Source organism: Lathyrus oleraceus, chromosome 6, assembly GCF_024323335.1.
Source record: "Lathyrus oleraceus cultivar Zhongwan6 chromosome 6, CAAS_Psat_ZW6_1.0, whole genome shotgun sequence".
In the NCBI taxonomy this organism is placed as follows: domain Eukaryota; kingdom Viridiplantae; phylum Streptophyta; class Magnoliopsida; order Fabales; family Fabaceae; genus Lathyrus; species Lathyrus oleraceus.
This window is the reverse complement of record NC_066584.1, coordinates 68,677,490-68,694,856: the sequence shown is the minus strand read 5'-3', so window position 1 is coordinate 68,694,856 and position 17,367 is coordinate 68,677,490.

Below are 17,367 nucleotides of genomic sequence, written 5' to 3'. Positions count from 1 at the left end.
GCTGCAATCTCCCTATCTCCTTCTGGTGAATCTTCATCTGTCTGAAGTAATGATCCCTCTCAGCAAGATAATGATCTCTCTCAGCAATGATCTTTGCTTTCTCAACTTCCCATTCTGTAGCAAGGACTTTAGCTTTGACATCTCTCTGATTCTTCACAAGGATTTGTCTCCTCTTCTCATCTTCAATAACCCTCAAGGCCCTAGCTAGTTTCTCCTTGGTAAGTGTAACACCTCAAAATTTGCCCTCCTCTCTTGGGACTAGCTTGACATATTGCATATCATTTTTTTAGGTCATTAGGCATTGCATATTGCATATCATGTGGTAACATTGTGCAAGGCATCCTCCTAAGTCTTGGTCAGAAGATAAGAGGTTGAGATTCAAGCTGAGGGTTCATTGAATTGATCATTAACCATCTGAGGGTGGTGGTACAAATTAGGGTTTCATGGTTCTCAAGGAGATTGATCTTCATCTTGGTTGCAATGGTACATCATCATCATCATGGTCTTGATATCATCCAAGAGATTGATCAGATGCCTTGAGATTAGGGTTTTGACTACTGGTCAACCCTAATCATCTGCATTGGGCCAGTCAGGGTTTGTCAAGGAGATGGGGTCTACAATGGATATGGGGATCATTTCATGATTGTATTGAGCTTATGGAAGCTAGGGTTTTATCCTTGAGCCATTTCATCAGGAGTTTGAGGCTCAACTGGATCAGTGCATAGCCAAATTCATCTATCAGTCAGAAAAGTCAACTGTGGTCAACTGTGCCTAAAATGATGGATTTGGAGGAGGGAGAGGGTTGGATACACTTCATTCATGTTGAAACAAGTTTCATTTGACATTTCAAACATCAAGAATGAAGAAAATAAAGTCAGGAGAAAAGTTTCCAAAAATGGCAGGTGACTTGTAATTGAAAACTGCCAAAAATGGAAAGTTTTTCACCTCAAAATTACATGTCCAAAAATGCTTCAAATGAAATTTTGTTCAACATGAAAGTTGTAGATCTTGCTCTCAACTTTCCAAAAAGTCCAAGAACATGAATTTCTCATGTGTGGTTGGCAAGTTATGGTCCAATCATTTTCCAAAAATGCCTAAATTCAAAGTGGCATAACTTTCACATGGAATGGCCAAATTGGGTGATCTTTCTTTGAGCAAACCACATTTTAAATGTACTTTCATGATGCATCATCATATTTCATCAAAAATCATCATAGCAAAAAGTCATTTTTCAAGTGATTCCTTTTGTATTTTTGGTGTGAAATGGTGAATTTTCAAATTACAAGGCATTGGCTCACAAAACTCATTCCAACACATTCCAAATGGCCAATGTGACTTGCTTGAACTGATTTTCTACTGTTACATTGCCTAATTTGCAAAAGGACATTTTTGCCTTTTCACATGAAAACTCATTTTCACTAATTTCACTTCATTTGCTAATTGTGATTAAGAAATGGATTAGGAGAGGGTATAAAGTGTTAATTGTAACAGAATATCATAATGACACTTCACAATTTCAGATCTAACCAATTTTCCCTCCAAAAACCTCTCAATTCTCCAAACTTTTTCCACACATTTTTCATCATTTCTCATCAAATTCTTCATCAATTATGCTTGTTTTTGTTTGATCCACACTCTACAAGTGTTAGTGCACAACTGTTTCATCCAAATCGTGGCAAAGGAGTGAAGAATTGGAACTGTCATCATCAAGTTCATCCATGGCTTTTCGCTCGTTCTTGGATCTGGATCACCTTTGAGCTAAATGACTTGCTTCATTCACTTCCTAGAACATCAATCCACGACTGTTTTGGCAATTGGAGCGTTGAAACCTTCGAATCCAACAGCTGCTTCATCACAAGGTTAGAACTCGATTTCAATGATTCTCAAAATCTTGATGTGGTTTAGGTAGATCTTGTGATGTAGAACACGACGCAACTTGTATCATTGATTTTCGTTAGGTTTTGAATGAGATATCATGATTTGAACTTTGACCTAGGAAACTATTTTCGCTCGATCCCGTTGATATGGTTAGAGTTAGGTCGAATGCTTGTTAGTTTCATGATCCTTGTTGAACGGTGATTCCATTGATGTGTGATTTGTTCGTTTTGGTTGAGAAATGCTCATAACGATTTTCTGGAATTTTGGTTGATGTTCTTGAGCAAGAACGCGTCCAGGAACGTGTTCAATCCGTGCGCCTGGCTTTAGATTTTCAAATTGTGTTTCCCGCTAGCGTAGGCCAATCACAAGCTGCCACCGAATAAATGAAAGCGCAGCGTTTTGCTTCTGCTGTAGGATATTTACAAAACTGCCATTATTTCATATTAATTTGTATTATTTCATTTCTTTTTCATTTTTTCATTTCATTTTGATCATATAACTTCAAAAATTCATAAGTGATTCATTTCTTGTCCAAATTTGATGAGACTTTTTGCATTATTCTCCTTGTGATGTGTAGTTTTTTATGGTGAATTTTATTATTTTTGTGCACGTGTGGAAAAATAAATGGCCTAGGGTTTGGTTGAATGTATCATTTGTGTACCATGCTCACCATATCATTCATAAAATTATGATGCTTCCATAGAAATGCTTGAAATATTTTGTGCATGTTCTGGACTCTTTGCTGGTGATTTTGATGTATGGTTTGCAATTTTTGGATCCCTGGTTGATGAGATATGAATTTTTGATTAGAGGTGTGACAATTTGTGTCACACCATGCTTAGTGTACTTCATGATTTTATTTGATGTGCTTGTGGATATTGGATTGAGCTAAATTTTTGCATGATTGAACATATGGATGTTAGGAATACATGGGAATTTTTCTGGATTTATTGATGGCATTTCCTATTTGATTGGGATTTTATTTGCTGTTTAGTCTTTTGTTGATTGTTTGTGACACATGTTGGCATTTGATTTGTGAAATTCTGGTTATTGATTGGATGAATGTGAAATTTGACATGTGAATTCTAGACACATTATAGGTCATTTTGGCTTTGATCCCATTCATTTATCATATGTTGTCACTGTTTTATGATTGATGGAAATTGATGATTGTTTTGATGACTTGTGTTGGCTTGCTTGAACTTGTCTGAACTTTATGAATTTAATTTCCCTACTTCCACTTGTCCAAATGGTATGAAATTTAATATGATACTCATTGAATGTGTTCTGTTTAAGATTGAATTTTTGTGGAATTTATTGAGCTGTTTTGATATTGATTTGATTGTGATCATTCTGTTTGCTCTAATATGTTTCCAAAATGCATAGTTTGGCATGTTTTGTGTATGAAATGGATTTGGTGCATAGTTTTGGTGTGAGACCAATTGGATTCTCTTTTTGCTTGATAAATTTTGGTTTTGGTTAATTTTCACTTGCTGTTTTGAATTTTTCATCTCCTTTGGACCCTAGGCTTGTCCTAGTGGTCTTGTTTCTCACTTTTGAATTGTGTTACAGGTTGAGATGCAAATGCCTTAAAGGAGAATGATGCAAGTTAATTGAGTTTGATTTGGCTAATTGTTGTGAACTAACTTGGTATTTTGTAGGATGCTTGGCTCACTTGAGTTGATTGTGCTTTGCACATTGCATTGGTTGATTGTATCGACTGTTGATTCTTAACTTGTCTGTTTTGACTGTGTGATTGGTATACTGACTGTACTTGATTGATTTCAGGTACCATAGTCGCTTTAGTTCTTTAAGAACTTGCTGTGCTGCTGCTTGGTTGTATAAACCAATTGAGGTAGACTCTCTTGTCTCCATGTAGTCTGGAAGACCTGGCTTGTTATTTAGCCAGGCAACTGTCTGAAGTCCTCCTTAAGAGGCGATGTTTGTGATTGTTTAACTTTGTCCCCAAGCAGGTAAAGACCTCTATGAGGCAATTGGCGGATAGAAGAGATATGCAATCTATCTCCCGCTATTCTGTTGAGTCGTCCCTCTGCTCACACCACTGTGTTGACGCATTGAGGACAGTAACCCAAGATCTTGTACAGTTGTACAGTTGAGTCCGTGTCTTGAGTGTAGAAGGGTTCCTGCTTTCTGGACCCACGCTCCTTTGTCTGAAGCTCTCCCTGGCCAGGGATAAGAGCTGTGAAGTCTCATCTTCACTCACCTTTCATCTGCTTCACCCTGACTCTCAATGTCAGGGTTAAGAGTGAACACTACCCTGTACAGTTGACTTGCCTTGGCAGTCTCACCTTTGTTTGAGCCCACTTGACTGGATATAGTGTGTGCTAAATGTGGATGTTTGCTTTGCTTTGTTTATGCTTGCATGCTTGTTTTTCCTGGTTAGGATTAGCTTGCTGTTGTGCAAGTAGATAGAAACCATAACATAGGGCAATGATGCATGATAACATCTAGGCTCGAGTCCAGCTCCCTAGTAGTGTGTCTCCCTTTGTATCTGGTTAGAATTTCTTTCCCGTTCAGGGGAACTACGTCGCCCTGATCCTCATACCAGATGAGGTACGTAGGCAGGAGACCGTGCGAGGTCTCTCCGGGCACTTTTTTTTCTTTTTGCGTGTGTTTGCTTGTTAACCCTCTTGTGTGTCAGGATATGGATGTAAGCCCAGCGATTGGCTGTCCGTATCCTGATTGTGTTTGTTTGGTTCAGAAGCCGATGTAAGTCCAACGATTGGCATTCGGGTTCCATGTTTTCCTGTGTTTGTGTGTGTCTTTTTTGGCGTGCGTGAGCCGAACTACGGCAGCTCTGATTCTCGTTCCAGACGAGATACGTAGGCATAGGATGCGATGTCCTAGCGAGCCCTCTCCTCCTTTCCCCCCACCTGTGTTATCTTCGGTGTGTGTGTGTGTGTGATGTTTATTTAGCAACCTTTTCTTTCTTTTAGAGCGTGGATCCCGTCGAGTACGACGGACGTGAGGGGTGCTAATACCTTCCCCTTGCGTAACCGACTCCCGATCCCTTTCTCTTTGGTCGCGAGACCATGCTTTTCCCAGGTTTACTTCGAGCGATTCCTTTCCCTCTTTGGGATAAATAACGCACGGTGGCGGCTCTGTGTTTGTTTTTGTTTTAGCCCGCCGGTTGTTTTTCGCGGATGCGACAGTAAGGTCATGCTCCTTTGTAGACGACTCCAACGCTTGGTTGATCTTACGGTAATAGGCAGTATCTATCTCAAAGCGCTTCACCTCCATGGCATGTCTCTTATCCTGGTCTTCTATTCTCCCTTTGATTTCCTGATTAGCCATCTGAATCCTAGCAACACTCATCTCCAACTCAGTCTTCTCTGCTTGCAGTTGATCTCTGGCTTTCTTCATCTCAAGGAACTCTTCCATGCTGACAGAAGAACGTGGCCCCTTAATCAATGGACACCAAGGATCACCTCCAGGAAATGGTAGATGGGTGAGCTCAATCCTCTTCCTAAGCCAATCATCAAATGGAGGAAGAGACCTGCTATTAACCTTGCCAAAAGGAACCTTGCCCTTCCTCTGAATATTTCGCCATGCCCCGGACACCTGCCTCAACTGTAACAAATTACCCTCAGCTGGGAAGTAGAAAGACTCCTGAATCTCACACTCGAGAGGAGGAACCTCCATAGCAAACCCCATTTGTCTCCTAAGAAGCGTCGGGTTGTAATTAATGCAACCCTGAACTCCTATAAGAGGCACATTGGGAAAGCTCCCACAACTATAAATGAAGTTTCGTCCAGCCATACCATTGTGAGTCCAAGCTATGTCCTTGGCCCGCAAACCCATCAACCTGGTCGCCCAATTAACCGTAGGATCAAGAGAAACAAAAGCACCTCTGGAAGGTAGATACCCCATAAACCATTTGTGCAACAGTTGAGCACAACATCTGATCAATCCCCCTCGCCTCTTCTCGTTCCGATTATGGACCGAGTAATAAACATCCCCAACCAAGGTAGGAATAGGATTCCTCTGCATAAACACCCGGATGGCATTAATGTCCACAAAGTTCTTCTGATTAGGGAACATGACGATCCCATAAATGCTCACAGCAATCAAGGCACAAACGGTCCTCCAATTACCCAAAACAGCATGCTCCTTGGCTTTAGTCTCTAAGAAATTCAGATGAAAACCGGGTAACTTTCCTTTCTCCTTCAAACCCCCCTTTGTCACCTCTGGGCTCAAATAAAGAGCACGAGAAATCTCAACAGCATTAGGCTCCCCCTTAGTGACATAGAATGGAATCTGATCTCTGATCTGGATACCCAGGATGCTAGCATAATCCTCCATCAAGGGTCCCAATAAGTAATCCGGGAACACGAAGCATCTCAAGCCCGGGTCATAGAACTGGAGAAGAGTATGAATGGCGCTCCTATCACTGTCTGTGAGCCTGAAAACCAACTTCAAAATACCACCGTGTGCCTCACGAAACAACCCCACATGATCAGGTGTAATCAATGTTATCATATCTCTCAACACATCAATCTCTGGATTGAAGAAACTATAGACGACGTCATCTTTCAAGTCGGGCCTCATGTCTGGAACAAAGAAGTCTCTCAACCAGGATCTCGATCAAGAATGTCTCCTGCATATGGATAAACATGTGTTAGATGTAGATAAATGCAAAATGAAATGATGCTGATGTATGAATGCAATGCACTGTGCCATCCTCCAAGTCATCTGATCATCAACTGCACTGAGTTACGGCCTCTGAACTGATCACAACCATCTGAAGGAATATGTAACCACAAATCCCACTCAGGGTTCCGAAATAAACGGAACGGAAGATACATCACCATCATCACCAGAGATCCTCTGAACAGATAGCCACAAGACCCTCTGAACCAGCCCAGGGAATCCTAAAATAAACGGATCCCCACAGATAAATACCACGGACGGAACTCCGGCGTCTCGGAAATAAATCCATAAATCCGACTTGTAAATAGGACTCTGATCAATAACTGAACCATTAGTCACCATCCAAGTCACCATCAGGACATGCATCTGTAAGAATCAACCCTCCCCTCACAGGTGAATTCTAATCAAGTCATCCTAAGGCGGATATTGGTCTCGACAATCGGGCAAAGATACTCAACGGGTTTGCCCTTTCGGGTGTGCCGTTGCAGCTCTCTTAAGATCGTCTAAACCAAAGATCCGGGAAAGCACGGTCACCGAAGTCAACAGCCCTAAAGAGATAACCCAACCAAAGTGGAATACCCCACTAAGGAAGAGCTCACTCAGAAGAACCTCGTCCGGCTTGTGGTATGTCACGTCGCAACAACATGCTGATCCAACATGTGAGGAAACGTGAGACCACACTAATCCTAGGTGTATACTCAGGCCTGGGTTTTAGCCCCCACTCAGAACACCCACCCCAAATCAGAGAAACCACCTGTACAGAAGACAGCACGATGATAGTATGATGCATGCAAACATTTATGCAAATAATCACAGTACAATAATCATAAATGTAATAAATAGAACAGCACAAGCAACCTAAACTATCCTAGAGAGCGCTAGGAGAGACTCGCTTAGGGAAGATGGACCAGCGAGAGGTCAACTTTTACCTCCCCAGCAGAGTCGCCAGCTGTTGCATCCGCGAAAAACAACCGGCGGGAATGAACAAAACAAACAGAGCCGCCACCGTGCGTTATTTATCCCAAAAGAGGGAAAGGAAACGCTCGAAGTAAACCTGGAAAAGACATGGTCTCGCGACCAAAGAGAGATGGGATCGGGAGTCGGTTACGCAAGGGGAAGGTATTAGCACCCCTCACGTCCGTCATACTCGACGGGATCCACGCTCAGAAAGATAGGATAAGGTTGCTAAAACTGCTCAAAAGAATGCATACACACACACTGGAATAAACACAGATGGAAGAAAAGGGGGGAACGGGCTCGCTAGGATATCGCATCCTATGCCTACGTATCTCATCTGGAATGAGAATCAGAGCTACCGTAGTTCGGCTCACGCACGCCGAAACAAAACACACGCACAGACGTTGAGACGTCAAAACGAACACACAAACACAAACTGGAAACCGAATGCCAATCGCTGGACTTACATCAGACTCCAAACAAACAAACACACACAGGAAACCGACTGCCAATTGCTGGACTTACGTCAGACTCCACACAAACAAACACAGGAAACCGACTGTCAATCGCTGGACTTACGTCAGACTCCAAGCAAACAAGAGGTTAACCAGACGCTGAGTCGTCAAAAGCAACAAAAAAGTTGAACAAACAAACTAACAGGGAGTCTGGTACTCGAGCCTACTAGCTGTCAAGCAAACACACACAAAAAAGGAAAAGGGTGCCCGGAGAGATCTCGTACGACCTCCTGCCTACGTACCTCATCTGGTATGAGGATCAGGGCAACGTAGTTCCCCTTAACAGGGGAGAAACTTCTAACCTAACCAGAGACTGGGAAATGATAAACTAGAAGGGAGACTGACTCGAGCCTAATAGTTATCATGCAATCCACAATGGTCCTAAGTTGAGGTTTCTATCTAACTTGCACAGGCAGCAAGCTATCCTAAACAACACAGTCAAACAACACAAGCACAATAAACAATCACACACACTATATGCAATCAATTGGGCTCATACAAGGTTAGGCTGTGAAACACAAGCCAACTGGAATCGGATGTAGTTAGCTCTTAACCCTAACATTGAGAGTTAGGGTGAAGCAGATGAAATGAGAAGCGAGGGTAAGACCCCACAGCTCTTATCCCTGGCCTGGGAGAGCTTTAGACAAGTGAAAGTGTGGGAGTTCAGAAAGTTGGAACTCTTCTCCACAAGTGACTGACACAACATGATCTTGGGTTATTATCCACAATGCATCAACACAAGGTGTGTGAGCAAAGTGAATGACACACTGAATAGCAGGAGATGGACTACACATCTCTTTTATCTGCCAATTGCCTCATAAGAGGTCTTTTCCTGCTTGGCACAAAGATAAACATTCACAAGCATTGCCTCTTAAGGAGGGCTTCAGACAGGTGCCTGCCCACATAACAGGACAGGTCTTCCAGACTACATGAAGTCAGAGGATTATACCTAAGTGGTTAAGCAACCAAGCAAAAGCAAGTTCAAAATGAACTTAAGCAACTTATGTACCTGTTGAAACATCACACAAATCAGTTCAACTATACAGACAAACAGACAATCATGAATATCAAACAGTCAAACCCAATGAGTAAAGGCATAAGCCACAAGTTAAACTCAAATGAGTTAACAACCCTACAAAACACACAAGGTTAGTAGTCAAAATTAAATATCAAAGGCTCAAGTGATAGAGCATCAACAACTATGGAACTTGAATACTCAACCTGAAATCAAAGCTCAAACATAAGCAACTAACCACTAGGTCAAAGCCTAGGGTCAAAGATGGAGAAAAAATTTAAAACAGAACATGAAATTTAACATGGATCAACTTCATTCAATCAAGAACACAATCCAAAAGGTCTCATCTCAATATCAATTACCAAATCCATTTCATGAACCAAATATGGCAAGGTATGCACATTGTGACCACATTGTGACATCAGAATGAACAAATGCACATTAAATCAAAAATGATTCAAATGATCTTGGAAAAATTCATGAGTAAACAGGACATACAACATGATCATCACACGAAAAATTAGAGGCATTGGACATCAATAGGCATGGAAATCACCTAGCATAAGTCAAGACAAGCACAACAAGCACATGTGTGACACCAATTGTCACACCAACTTAGCATAGGCATAAAACAGAGATGGATTATGGTAAAGACCTCAAACCAAAGCCAAAACAACATTCAATATGTCTAGAAATAGTGTGCAAAATTTCACATTCATTGGATAAGGAACAAGCATTTCACAATCAAATGAAATTCAAGACAATTTAGAAGCTCAAATGTGACCATCCAGAATGAAAAACCTCAATTAAATCAGAAATGATCCCCAAAATTCCAACAAAAATCATGAGCAATCACAACATTCATATCAAGCATCATACAAAAAATCAGGACAATTGGATATCATTTGGCATGGTAAACACATCAATCAAGTTGAACATCACAAGGTGTGACACAAATTGTCACACCTAACTTAGCATGATCATAAAACAGCAATGGCACATGATAAAAATACCAAATCAACACCATAATGTCAGGCAATGAGTCTAGTTATAGCATGCAAAATTTCATGAGCATTGGATAAAATCTCAGCATTTCACAAAGGTATGATCAAGGCAATGTACAAAGTGCACACATGTTTACAAACCCTAGCACAAGATATTATTCAGCCATGCATAATTTTGGAATTAATCATCAAAAAATACTAGACAAGATAAGGAATATAATGCAAAAAACCTCATCATTTTTGGATGATTATTTAATTTGTTATGAATTTTGGAAATGTGAAAAGAAATAAAAAAATGAAGTAGAACAATGCATGGAATGTGAAGGAATATTGAAAACACAAGGCAAGATGAAAATGCTCTCCACCGGATTCGAACCAAGTACCTTTTCAAACCACAAGCGCGCGCTACAGTCAAAACGACTGTGCTTTGAACCTAGCCCTAACGCGCGCGCCAACACAATTCCAAAAAAATCCGCAGGAAACAGAGATGAACTCGTGGAAAATTCCGTAGGAAACGTTATGCGTTCCGCGGGTAAATGCGTAGGTAAACTGGAAACATGCATGAATCATGAAGAACACGATGAATGCCTTCATCCAGATTTCCAGAATTTGGTCAAACGTTCCAGAAATCAAAAACATGCACATCAATCAACTCATCATTCATCATACAACAAGAATCAATAATCATTTCATAAAAAAACACATAAACATGCATGGATCGAAGGAATTAAAGTTCATCATCCAAACTTCAAATGCACGAATCTTCATGGATATAGCATCAAACCACTTGATTCAAAGTGCAGATTTATCACCATCAAGAGATCTACATGATAGGCATAACGAATTGCAAAATTAGAGAGGTCAAAAAACCTACCTCTTGATGAGCAGCCACTTGATTCACGTGTTTCCAAGGCTCTTGATGCTTTAGATCTTCTCCAATATACTCCTTAAGATGAATGATGATGAATATGAGGCTCAAATGCTCTTGAATCTTGCTCAATCTTCACTTGCCATGGAAGCTTCACCTCTTGAACATGAACAAAATAGCAACAATTTCCTCTGTTTCCACGTGCAAATGCTCTCAAATATGCTCCATGATGATGAATGAATCAAGAAGAAGTAGTTGTGATTGAAGAATTTTGGAGAAAAAAGTGAGAGAAGATTTTGAGATTATTGTGATTCTAGATCTAGATCTGAAATTATGAGTGTTGTCATCCTGAAAACAGTTAGAGATTAGGCTTATATATGCTCCATTAATCATGCCTTAATCAAGTTTTAAACCAATGCAAATGGAATTAGCAAATATGAGGTGTTTTGGCAAATTGAGTTTTTCACCCTATGCATGAAATGCATGGTGAATAGTGCACGAATTTTGATTCAAATTCACTCAAAAATCTGTTTTTGAGCCAATGGAAATGGTGTAATGTTCAAATAATGTACAAATTTTAAATTCCATATTTTCCCTCCAAAAATCAAGTGAATTTCCAAATATTCATGTGATGATAATTGATGTAATGTGATGCAAGATTTTGAAATTAGAGGTCATGATGAGAATGTAGCAAAAAGAGCCATCCAATTTGGAGCTATGGTTGAGAAGTTATGCTCATTTGAAGCTCCATGTACACTTTGTCAAGTTTTAATCATATCTCCTTAACCACACATGAGAAATCCATGATCTTGGACTTTTTGGAAATGGGAGAGAAAGATCTACAACTTTCATGTTCAACAAAATTTCATTTGAAGCTTTCTTGATGATGTAATCTTGAGTTGAAAACCCTTCCATTTTTGGCAAATTCAAATTACAAGTCACTTTCTATTTTTGGAAAGTTTTGTCCTGACTTTAAATTCTTCAATGTTGATGTTTGAAATGTCAAATGAGACTTGTTTGAACATGAATGAAGTATTTCCACTCACTTCCCACCTCCAAATCCAATAGTTGACCTGACAGTTGACTTTTATGGCTGACAGATGACTTGAACATGCACAAATGATTTTGAACCTCAACCACTTGATGAAATGGCTCCAACATGAAACCCTAGCTTATACAAGCTCAATAAAATCATATGATGATCTCCATCTCATAAAAACCTCATCTCCTTGAAAAACCCTGATTGGCATAATGCAACTGATTAGGGTTGACCAGAGGTCAAAACCCTAATCCCAAGGAATCTGATCAGGAATAATGAAATCTTTGCTAAGGACATAACCATGATGATGATGATGTACCATTTCAACCAAGATAAAGCCCAAACTCCTTGAGGAACCAAGAAACCCTAAATGAAGCACAAACCTCAGATGATTAGTGATCAATTCATGAGACCCTCAAGCTTGAATCTTTTAACCTCTCTATCTTCTGAGAAAGACCTAGGAGGATGACTAGCTTATTTCACATGACATGCAAAGATATAATGCCTAATGTCCTACATAATGAAATGCAATATGCTAAGCTAGTCCCAAGAGAGAAGGGCAAATTTTGAGGTGTTACAGGGCTCCCTCAGCTAACTTGCTTTGAAAAAGGGCTTTTGAAACTTCAAACCTCTCATGCCTTGCTTGCTCTTGATAGAGCAACTTCAGGTGTTCGATCATATCGAACGCTGACATGTTCTCATGTTGCTTTTGCAATTCTGAGTTCATGGTAGCCAGCATGAGACAAGCAGTTTCATTGGCATCATCGACATGCTTCTTATAAGCATCTCTTTCTGCCTTAGGTGCAGAACTAGGAGGTTCCTCTCAGGAACAGGTGTCTCCAAGACATACAGCTTTTTATCATGTTTGAGGACAATCCTCAGGTTTCGGTGCCAATCCAGAAAATTTGTCCCAGACAATTTTTCCTTATCAAGGATTGATCGTAGGATGTTGTTAGAGGTGTTTGCTGTCATGGTAATCTACATAAGGATTAATGAAAATATAAGTATCATTGACATATTCAATTAGGCCTTTAATTAAATATGCTCCCACTATTTTACTCAAAACAAATGACCCTCATCATTTGATTCGGAAAATCCCGTTGGAAGATTTTCTAGTGGGTCGAGATCCATATTTCACTTCGTTCTAAGTCCGCGTAGGCGGATTACACAAAACTAGGTTATTTAGGTAGGAACTCCTTCCAATTGTATCTCATACAACTCTCAAAAATTTCAATTGGGTGAATAACTCCTTATTCCAATCCATCATATGGATCATTCCCAACTCTTGCTTTTAAACATATATATAATCTTATTATAATTTGTTTAGTTAAGTTTGACCCATTGTTTTAACAGTTGGATATTACAATTATCCCATCGCACCTTACTAATATATAGATCATGCACCTCGCGTAGGCAAAACCTACATTATCCATTACTAGTCTTGATGAGTGTTAAAACTTGGAAAGCTTAAAACTTAATATTTATTTTGAGGGAATTGCAATTTTTCTGATCTCACCAGCTTGTTTATCATATAAACCGTCTCTCACATGCATCAACATACATTCACATGCATCAACATACATACATACATAATGAAACAGTTATGGCCCCTAGCGCAATTGTTCTCCCAAGCCAATGAGAGAACCTAAGCTAACCTACAACGATCTAAGCTTCTCCAAGCAAGATCTTCAAGGTTGTCCTCCTTTAGCACTGACTTCTTTGCTTTCTTCATATCATTACATTACAAAAGAAACTCGTTTTACATACGAGGGAGTGAGATGAGAAAAGAAGTTACATTTGGGAGATTAAGAGAGAGGCACGACACGCAGGTCGTATTTTAAAAACCCAAAACAAAACAAAGGAAAACTAAGGCCATAACCGATCACCACAAGACAATAATAAACACTTTATTATTATTATTATTAATTCCTTTAATTAATTAAAATCAAATTAAATTTCGACGATCGATCACACTACGCAGATTTAATGAACAATTCATTTAAAATTGACGTCGCTTTTCGTATCAACACTTGATACTTCAAAGCACTTTTTCTAGCCGAACGGGTGAATTTTTCCTTGCGTTAACCGGTTAACCATATGCGTTAACCGGTTAACACTGTTTGAAAACTTTTAAAAAATTCTTTTCTGCCTTGCGTTAACCGGTTAGCCATATGCGTTAACCGGTTAACACTGTTTGAAAATGTCTTGGAAAACTGTTTTCCGCCTTACGTTAACCGGTTAACCAAATGCGTTAACCGGTTAACACTGTTTGAAAATCTCAAAATGTTATTTCGCATATGCGTTAATCGGTTAACCATATGCGTTAACCGGTTAACACTGTTCCAAAATTGAAAAAATTTATTTCGTATTGCGTTAACCGGTTAACCATACGCGTTAACCGGTTAACACTGTTTAGAAAAGTGTTTAGGAAGCACAACTCTTGTGTGTCGCATCACGCGAAAAACCGGCGGGAAAAGAAGAAACAACAGAGCCGCCACTGTGCGTTATTTATCCCAAAAGAGGGAAAGGAAACGCTCAGAGTAAACCTGGAAAGAACATGGTCTCGCGACCAAAGAGAATGGGATCGGGAGTCGGTTATGCGAAGGGAAGGTATTAGCACCCCTACGCATCCGTCGTACTCGACGGGATCCACGCACAAAAGGAAGGAAAATGGTTGCTAAAACGCTGCTCACACACACACACTGGCTGAAAAGAGACAAAAGAAAACTGACTGAAACCGACTCGGCAGGATATCGCATCCTGGGCCTACTTAGTCTATCAGGCATAGACATCAGAGTCGAAGTAGTTCGGACTGGGGAAACGACACATGCTCGCTAGGATATCGCATCCTATGCATACGTATCTCCTTGGACGAAGGAGAATCAGAGCACTCGTAGCTCGGCTGACACGCACACAAACAAACACTGGCAAAGGCAAACGTGGAGCCTGAATGCCAATCACTGGACTTACATCAGCATCCGAACCAAAACACACACAAGAAGGCAAACATGGAGCCTGAACGCCAATCACTGGACTTACATCAGCATCCGAACCCAAACGCACACTGGAACCTAACTGCCACTCGATGGACTTACATCAGCTTCCAAGCACACAACAAGACAAAACAAAGACACGGGCGCCCGGAGAGATCTGCTCATCTCCTGCCTACGTACCTCATCTGGTATGAGGATCAGGGCGACGTAGTTCCCCTACAGAGGGATAAAGGACTAGCCTAACCAGATAACAGAGGGAGACACAACTAGGGAGACTACGACTCGAGCCTAGATGTTATCATGCAAAATCATCCCTAAGTTAAGGTTTCTAGCTAACTGGCACAGGGAGCCAGCCTATCCTAATCATGACTTGCACAGGAAGCAAGCCACCCACACACTTAACTTGCACAGGAAGCAAGTCTAAACTAAACCTAACTTGCACAGGAAGCAAGTCAAACAATCCTAACTTGCACAGGAAGCAAGTCAAACAATCCTAACTTGCACAGGAAGCAAGTCAAACAATCCTACAAGCACAGATAGCACACACTATACACAAGCAAGTGGCTCAAACAAGGCTAGGTTTTAGTCGAGGGGTCATATCAACCTCAACAAACAAACCTCTGGAACTGGATGAATGTGCTCTTAACCTTGCCATTGAGGGACTAAGGTGAAGCAGATGAAAGGTGAGTGAAGATAAGACTTCACAGCTCTTATCCCTGGCCTGGGAGAGCTTAAGACAAGAATGTGTGGGTTCAGAAAGTGGGAACCCTTCTACACATTTAAAACTGACTCGATTGTGCAATTGCACGAGATCTTGGGTTTGTATCTGCAATGCATCAACACAGTGGTGTGAGCAAAACAGATGACACACTGAATAGCAGGGGATAGGTTGCATATCCCTTGGGTTCTGCCAATTGCCTCTTCACTTAGGAGGACTTTGACTCTATGCAAGGACAAAATTAAACATCCACAAACATTGCCTCTTAAGGAGGACTTCAGACAGTTGCCTGGCCAAGTAACAGACCAGGTCTTCCAGACTACATGAAGATTAGAAAGCATACCTCAATGCAAATTGCTCTTAAGCAAAGAAAAGCAAAAGTTCACAAGGAACTAAAAGCAACTAAAGTACCTGAAACAGTCAAGCACAGTTAGTATACAAGTCAAAGTTAGATCAAAATGAAACAGACATCAACCAGTCAACACAAGCAAGTGAATGTGCAAGGCACAAGGCTCAAGGCATGTGAGCCAAGCCACCTACAAAACAAACAAGTTAGACAATGATATTTAAGCAAGCTCAATCAAAAAGAATTGGTCTCATTGGTCATTTGTTGGTCAACCTGAAAACACAAGCTCAAAAGTGAATAACAGGACCACTAGGACAAGCCTAGGGTCAAAAATGAATGAGAAAGTCAAAACAGCAAGTGGCAAGTATCCAAAATCAAGTTCAAACAATCAAGAAACAAAACCAATTGGGTTCACATTCATATCAACCATCATCATCATTTCATGAACAATTTAGGTCAAAGTGTAGCAAACAGAAGCTCATAGAAGTCAACAGCAAGACTTAACTCAAAAGCAACCTCAAACATTTCCAAAAATCACCAAATAAATCATGATCAATCCCAACCCACAGCATGGTAAGCATGTCAAATTTCATCTCATTTGGACAAGTGGAAGGCAGTCAATGAAAATCAGAAAGTCAAAGCAATTTTGAACATGCTCAAAGAAGTCAACCAAACATACATCAACTTGAGAAATTCATAAATCAGGGATGGCATATGATAAATGAATGGGACTAAAACCATGGCAAAGATGAGGATGTCTAGTTATCTAATGTAAAATTTCATGTCCATCCAATAAAGTATGAGAATTTCACAAATGAAATGGGAACAAGTGTCACAAAAAGTCAGCATATGACCAAACAGGGGAGAAAATCTCAAACAATTAGGAAATGCCACAAATAATTCCAAGAAAATTCACATGTAAACTAGATATACAATAGTAGGTGCATGCAAAAAATCAGATCAATTGGAGGTCAAGAAGCATGGTATCAAAAATCATGAAATTGCATATCAATGGTGTGACACAAATTGTCACACTCTAATTCAAAAAATCAAATCTCACAAACCAGCAATGATAAATTCACAAACTCTACACCAAAATCACCATGAGTGTATCTAGTTTAAGCACAAAAATTTTGGGAGCCATTGGATAAAGTATCACCATTTCACAAACGTTTTGGCAAAGTGTACAAAATTTGCATACATGTCACAAACCCTAATACCAATCAAAATCCATTGACCACAAAATTCTGGAAAAATTATGGTAAAAAATTAGAGATCATGATGAACACAACACAAAAAATCCCATTAAATTTGGATCAAAATTGGATGAATTATGAATTTTGGAAGTTGGAGTTACAAAATG